The following is a 7,806-nucleotide window of genomic DNA, read 5'->3' on the forward strand; positions in this document are numbered from 1 at the left end:
ACCGCTTCCAGATGGCGAGACAATTCATAGACATCCGAAGAGTGCATGCAGAAACTGGTCGATTTTTGAAGTGGAGTTTCGCAACTGGTATGATCCAAAGGCTCTGCCAATTAACATGGTGTCTCATGACGTGATGTCACCCCACACCACCCTCATTAAAGCTATTGGGCACGACCCCGCAGCTTGTTTCAGAAAGCTGCAACTAATGGCCATACACTTATTTATTTATTTTTTTACCGCGTTACTCTCCAGGTCACTTTTGAGGCGCTGCCGTTCGGTTCAGCAGCTGTGCGAATAAATTCGTACGACTTGAAAATCTAGCAGCGTACGAAGGTTCCGTTATTACCGCCATCGATCGATAATGCGAATATGCATTGAAAAACAACTGAAGGCGTCTTTCAGTGAGTACGCTCTCTCCCTCAAAAGGCGTGGATAAGATGACGAAAATTGACTGAGTCAGCAGGGCAGTTTCGGCCGCTGAACCTAGTTTGCCGGTCAACGAACGGTCTCGAGGGAAGCGAAGCCCGCGCAGTTCTTACGGCCTTCCCCATGAGTCCATCTCCATCTTCCGCCGGATGGTGTCGACACCGCCCCACTGTTCCGCTCCTGCTACTGGCCCTCTAGGTAAAAAAAAAAAAAAAAAAAAGGGGGGGGGGGGTGCAGCTTGGTTGAAGCGGGGCTGCATATCTGTGCCGAGTGATCCGACAAATAGATTTCTAGGGTACCACTGTATGGTAATGTGTACGGACGACCAGAAATCGAAGTAAGAACCAAAGCGCTGCCGCATCTTATTCATATTTAGACTAACCACACTAAATTAGCAGTAATATTTTCAAATAATATTTTCTGCTCGGTCCTTTCAATTGACACGGTCGTTTGCCTGCCGGCAGCGACGTTCTTGAATGTGTGCAGTTGTCGCTTTTCTTGCCACATTCCTTACATTCGCTTGCTCAAAACAATGATGTGGCATCTCCTGTTGTTTATATCATGCCATCACCATTTGGGCCTTTAGAGATGTATAATAAATTGTGATTATTATGCTGATAACATATGTGTATTTGTACAGACATTGTACAGTTCACTCAAACGCATGGAAAAAAATATACATGCAGAAAAAAAATGAATGTCGGTGCCAGCGCGCTTGAGCAACGATCGACTTCGCTGTGTTTTGGCCTAGATGTAAGGACGCCCTCTACATTTTCTTACGCTTTATTGAAAACACAGCGCACGTGGCACTCGTGCGCGTGTCTGCTCAGAATGCAGTCCCTTGAGCGTTTAGTTGCTCCGATGTGGTCCGCCCACGCGTTGTTCCGTTTCCCCGTGGGATTCTGCTGCGGCGGCCGCGATCGGGGAATGAAAAACCGCCTCCATCGTAACCAGCACAAAACAGACTGATGGAAGGCAGTGACTGTTCAAACATCTTCCCGTACCCCTTCGCGGATCCATTTCGAATGCAGACGGGAGAAATAAGCGGGAGAGGAGGAAGCGAAGGAGGAGAATGAGGGCTCGCTACTTCTCCGGCGGCAAAGGCTGTTCCGTGAGAGCCATTGAGGGACGGACACTCTGATAGTCGTCTGATCGTGACTCCCATGGCTGTTCGCTATGCTAGCAGAATGGTACTGCCGGGAAGGGAACGAAATTCGGCAGATGACGCTCTGGGTGGGCTGCACCAAAAAGCAATGCGATATGGTTGCATGAGTTATCTTAAGGCTGACGAAGAGTGGACTTAAGTCGAGGAGAAAGAGTGGAGGCCACTGCTAGGTGGAAACCGTTCACTGCCGACAAACTTCGTGACTATATTATTACCCTGGAGGAAACAGTAGCGCAAGTGGTCTCTTTCAAGCGTTATTCCCACGTCTGTAGCCGGTGCATACCGGTACAGACAAAACGGTGCTCGATACTCTGTGCAGTGCATATCTCTTGCTCTCTGCACTAAAATGTTTATCGATGTGAGGCGGGAGGTTTGGTGTACTGAATCTTTTGTTTTGCATACTCTTTGCATTCGAAATTGTGTTTTGCGTTTGGCAACTTTGCTTCCAAATGTCCTACTTGGGAGGCGACTTGGAGATCAGGGAGACAAGTTATTTTTTTTTTAGCCCTGACCTCAAATACGTCATAATTCTGCAGCAGTAGGTGTAGTCAGGATAGTGATATCAACAAGACTGATAACTGGATGAGTTGAAAGTGATTCATTTTAAAACCAACCAGAAGGCAAAACCCATGATAAGAGAGGAGCCCAAGACAGAACTTCACGAACAACTGAAGTGTTATCGCAGGAAAGAGGCAAAATAAGATTCGCACAAAAATGCGCACCCACTAAAGACCCCAAACCAGTGAAAGGGTGGAAAACACCCGAAAGTCCCCATTGTGCTTCTGACGCATCTAAAAAAAGCAAATTTGTTTGGTGAAGGACTACCCATTACAAAAAGGAAGCCACATATCAAAATCCAAAGGCACAGGCTAAGGACGTGAATGTGGCTAAGCAGTCGGTCAGCATTTCATCATAATGCGTTTGCTTTCTCTCGATGAACCAGTAGCACAACGGTGTCTTTAGGTTGTTTTACACCCTGTCACTCTTTTGGGATCTTTTTTTCTTTTTTTTTTTTTTTTCATGCACACCTCTGTACAAGTCTTCTTTTGCCTCCACGGTAAAATTTCAGTTCTTCCAGCTTCTTCCTGCGGTTTTTTCTTCTCATTGTCTTCTGGCTGGTTTCACAATGAATAAGGTGATTATGACTTCACAGACCTTGTACATATTGGAAACTGAGTGTACCTGTTAAATGGAAACATTTCCTTAATTTGGCTTGCAGCACAAACAGGAAGGGCTTTCCTGTGATGTCTGCCAAGGAGTCCCCAAAGCTAGTGGGCAAGCTAATTGTAGCTGATGTAGTGGTACCTCCTTTTGACAAGAGAAAGAGCAATATTCACTTTTGAGCACAGCAAAACGAAATTGTGGTTTGGGGCTTTTACAATTCTGAAAGTTATTCATGTTACTAGCATCTGTACAATTAATTCCAGTCTAACAGGTTGCAAGCTGTACGATGTAACTTTTAAGGCCAGTTTATTCTTCCTGGTAGTATGGCAAATTCTGAATTCCGCTGCAAGTGATTTAGAAAGAATGAGACCCATTAAATATAGGAACTGCAGTGCAACCTCAATTTGCTACTGCAGCAGGATAATGCCTTAAGGCAATGCTCTTTTTGACTGATAAAACCTGTCAGTCGTCTTACTCCCTGTATGCCAGTGTTGTGTTCGATGTCAATGGGGATGCTGATATTATCCGCGTAGCACGAAGATGTTAAGCATGCAACTTATGCGTCAAGCAGCCACGTGTGTGTGGAGTCGTTCTATTTGAAGGAGCCATAGACGACAGGTCCACTTCTGTCAACGGCTCTCAGATGTTTCCCCGCAACACGCCACACTTACTTGATAAGACAAAGCATAACTAGCACATAAGGAGGCAGCAGTGAAACTGCTTGTATTTGATGCCAAATTTCTGCAAGTGCTGCAAAACTACTCTATGGCGTAATCTTATTGACAACTTCATTTTGACTGTAAACTGTCCAGCACTTACTCAAGCTGTGGAAATTTTCTTAGGTTCTGCTGGCCTTTGGAAGAATGTTTTTTTTTTTTTCTTCCCACACTTCAGCACATGTAAGATGTCAGTGTCAAAGCATTTTGGAGAGGTTTACTGTGTGGCTGCCCAGCTGCAGGTTGTATGTAACTGATCAGTGGAGGTGTTGGTGATGGTATCAATGAAGTTAGACAATCTTTTTTAATTATGTTTGCACACTATACAACACTGTCACCTAACACAAGTGGGTAAAAAACACAACTAAGAATATCCAGTTTTGAGTGCTGGTATGGTTATTGTTATGGCAACGAGTGGGGACAGGCTATAACAAGAGTTGTAGGGCTAGTTAGCGTAAGTCTGCATAATCCAGTCCTGTTATGTGCATTTGTTTTTCTGTTGTTTTTAGTGCATTTTCCCACGGCCTCTGCAGGGGCAAGCTACTCTGCTACGTGCAATTTCACTTAGCACAGACTCCTCCGAAATGAGACTGTTTTTGTACCCATTTACTGCATTTCTTGTGGCCTTCTTTATGTATTCCTGTTTTGAGGTGCTGCATTTGTTGAAGATCATAACCTGGCTAATAAAACAAGCAAATGTGTCTGGACAGCGGTTATATATTTTTTTATTTTTGCCATTACTTCACAACAATGTGCATGCCCTTCCCATTTCGCATGTTCACACTATCAGAATATGATGCGTGTTTTCTCATTTACTCGTGCATGGAATTAATCAAACCAGTAATCTGCATGGTGAAACGTCGTGCTCATGCGCACCTTCTACGAAAAAAAAAGAAAAATATGAAAACCAGCGATGTTGTGTTCGCGCTAACGTGGCGCAATGTCGACTCGACACTGAAACAGCGCAAAAACAACATCAGCTTTTTTTTTTTCTTTTCGCGTTTTCCAAAGAGACAGTGTAGATAACCGCAATTAGGTAACTCGAAAGGGGAAGCCTTTATTAGCCCTGCCTTCCGAAATAGTTTTCATTTCAGCGTTTCTTGCTTGAGAAAATGAAAAAACATGCGGTCGCTTGTTCAAGCTATCTCGCCTTTCGCTCAAGGTTCTTGTCTTGTGTCCTCGACGAGCATTCCACGATCAAGAAGTGTTTGGGGTAAATGTGGATGATTTGTAATGCACCTAGACGGCGGCTTCAAGTATAGTCGCCACCGGGATCTCTCCAGATGCTCTCAATAGCAGCCGGCATCTGCGCACACCACCCGCAGCTGTACCTGTTCGAAAGCTTCGGTTAGCGATTGCGCACTCTCGCAAAAGTGGAACGCAGGCTAGGCTGCAAGGCTCGGACATAAAATACCAATGCGTACTTTCGAGACGGCTCAAATCGGGAGGCTGGAGGTCGGGGCTTCTGCAAGACTGAGTTGTGCCGCGATTACCGCGGCCTCTCGACCCAAGTGTCACTGGCCGGTCGCAGGCTCCATCTTCGTCCCTGTTGTTTAAAGCCTGCCAATCTCGCACCCGAAAAGCTGCGTCAGCGTAATGCTCAAAGCCCAAGAGCCGACTTCTTTCTAACAGGCGACGCTACAGTGCTTTAGGCAGCGACACTGGAACCTGGGACGTCGGCCATATAAAAAGACGGTGTTAGAATAGAGTAGAGCACAATTAGAATATGTAGAAATGATCCGAGCTCGGTCAACGTCGGCTCGGCAGGCTTCAACAACAGGAACTTCTCATTGGCTAAGCGACATGACGTATGGTGTTGAGTTGAAGAGGACGCGCGCCAGGAAACCGACATTCGGTTTATGTCGGTATTAAATCAATGCGGACGATGAAACGAATCGAGGTACAATATAGGATGAAGAATAAGGATTCCACTTACACAACTCGTCTAAAATTTCCGGAAAACGTTTCACGACACCTTTAACTCGGCACGTAACGTGAAAGAATATTACTCAGGTTTGTGTTTCCTACCAGCGATTCGTAATCAACTTTTATCATGACTTCTGTCACGCGGGCCGTTTTCTGTGTGACGCAGCGGGCGCTTGCTTGCTGTCAATGCTGACTGGGCGAGGCGCGCTGCTAGTCTCAGCCCAAAGGCACCCGAGGCAACGGCCCTGAGACGTCACCGTGTGCTACCCGCGACGGGGTTCTGTCATTTAGCGCGCCTAAAAATGGCCACCATCACTGAGTGTTGAAGATGGCGTTGAGGTGCACTTAGTTTTGACTTTTGACGCGTGACACAGAGAGGGAGAGCGGACGCAAGGGGATCCGACTCCAAGGGAGAATCGAGTGCTGGCCGCTCCCAAATGCTTTCAAAACTGGCTACTTTTTCACATTGCTGACTACGCACGTGCCACCCCGGAAGGGGCCATTGCGATAAAAAGAAAGGAACTCCCAGAGAGAGCCGGCGATGTAACGACGGTGCAGAAAGCGAAACGAGAGTGCAAATGGGGGCGGTAGTGCTTAGACGCCTCTGTAGAGTTTGGCGCCTTGGGAGTTTTTATAGCTTTTGCACGACTTTTCAATCCCGTTTAGTTCTCGCTTTTCTGTCTACTCCTAACCCCTCGGTTCTATTTTCGTGTTTGTAGTGTTGAGAAGCCTTGCAGTGTCAGCGTTTTAGCCGAGGCTTCGGTTTGCCTCTCGAGGCTTGTGCTCTTTCTTCCGCTCTGCGATCCTAGCGAGCTTCTCGCTTTTGTCCACGGAAGAGCGCCCGGTTGTACCCGGCATCCGGGTACTTTTCAAATATTTACGTCCTCACGTCGTTCCTTGCTTTTAATGCTCGCGTACGGTTTCTTACGACGCCTACTTTTCACCCGCCCCTGTCCTGCTCCTGTTTCGAAATCCGGCGTCGATAACAGGGTGTTAAGATTGGTCTTTGTCGCGCCGCCGTATATGACCCCTTCTTGCGGAATATTTGCTCCGCCTTCGTCGATGCCATAGTTTGTGCTGAGCTTCAAGAAAAAGTGATAGAGGCAGCCGCTTTAGTTCGGGCTACCGTTGCCTCTGGTTTTGGGGTTTAACGTTACAAAGCGACTCAGGCTATGAGAGACGTCGTAGTGGAGGACTCCGGAAATTTCGACCAGGTGGGATTCTTTAACGGGCACTGACAGCGCACAGCACACGGGCGTCTTGCTTTTCGCCTCCGTCGAAAAGCAGCCGCCAAGGCCGGGATTCGATCCCGCATCCTTGGGCACAGTAGTCGAGCGCCCTAACCACTGCACCACTCCGGCGGGGCCTACCGTTGCCTCTCTCTGGGTCTCTGGGTGTTGGGATGAAACGGAGATCTTAGCAATAGTTCTGGGAAACGAAGATTAGAGATAAGTTTTTGTTCTTTGGCACCACAAAAACCGCGAAATTACTTCATAGGCTTTCATGCCAGTTTGGAGATAACACAAAATAATGTCTAGTGAATTCGTTTGACATAAATCATATTGACACAAAACGCAGAAAATAAAAACGCATGTATCAAAACTTTTCGGACTAATCCGTTCTGCGTTACACTTAAATTACACAAAAAGGCGCTGTCTAATGTTGTATCTAATGCTTACACAAGGCGCGACGCAAGAAAGGGTTTCAGTCGACAACAGAGATGATGTAGCGTGTACTCCATGTGCACTTCAAGATCTTCGGTTCTCAGCCTCTCAGCGGACACATTTGAATTTAATTTCATTTAGTATCGAATGGTTTCTAGGCGGCATAGGTTTCATAACGTTTATAAAACATTATAGAAACGTTTTATAACAGCCGTTTGAAACACAATTGTCAATTAAAAGTAGGAAGTCCGGAAAGGGGGATGTAATGGCGGCGGTGTAATACGTTCTTTCCAATGTGAAAACCAGAACCAGAAGAAAAAAAAAAACGGAATCCAGAACAGTTGGGTCAATTACAGTCATCTTTAGAGTATGTCTAAAAATATGGTCTTTTTATTTTTTCGATCTCTGAGAGACCTATGCTCGAGAACCATCACACTGAACGAGAATTTTTTTCGTGGAGCAGCTTAACCGTTGCTTCGTAATCTATCTTACTGGTAAAGATGGCGGCTTTATTGCATATAATAAAGCTGATTTTTAAATATGGGGGCGGCTCATTTATTTTTAAACTAATTTAATAATAACGGTGAGAGCAGTGAGGCTTGTGGCTCTTTAAATGCTACAGCCACTTTCAGGCTAACAGGACCATGGCAGACTGTGTTAAGAATTTTATATCTTCCGACAATAGTTTCTTTATTCTGATCTCATTTATTTTATCTTCAGGACTTTCTCATAATAGAGGATGGGA

The sequence above is a fragment of the Amblyomma maculatum genome, chromosome 11 (assembly GCF_055883805.1).
Source record: "Amblyomma maculatum isolate TAMU_Amacu chromosome 11, ASM5588380v1, whole genome shotgun sequence".
In the NCBI taxonomy this organism is placed as follows: domain Eukaryota; kingdom Metazoa; phylum Arthropoda; class Arachnida; order Ixodida; family Ixodidae; genus Amblyomma; species Amblyomma maculatum.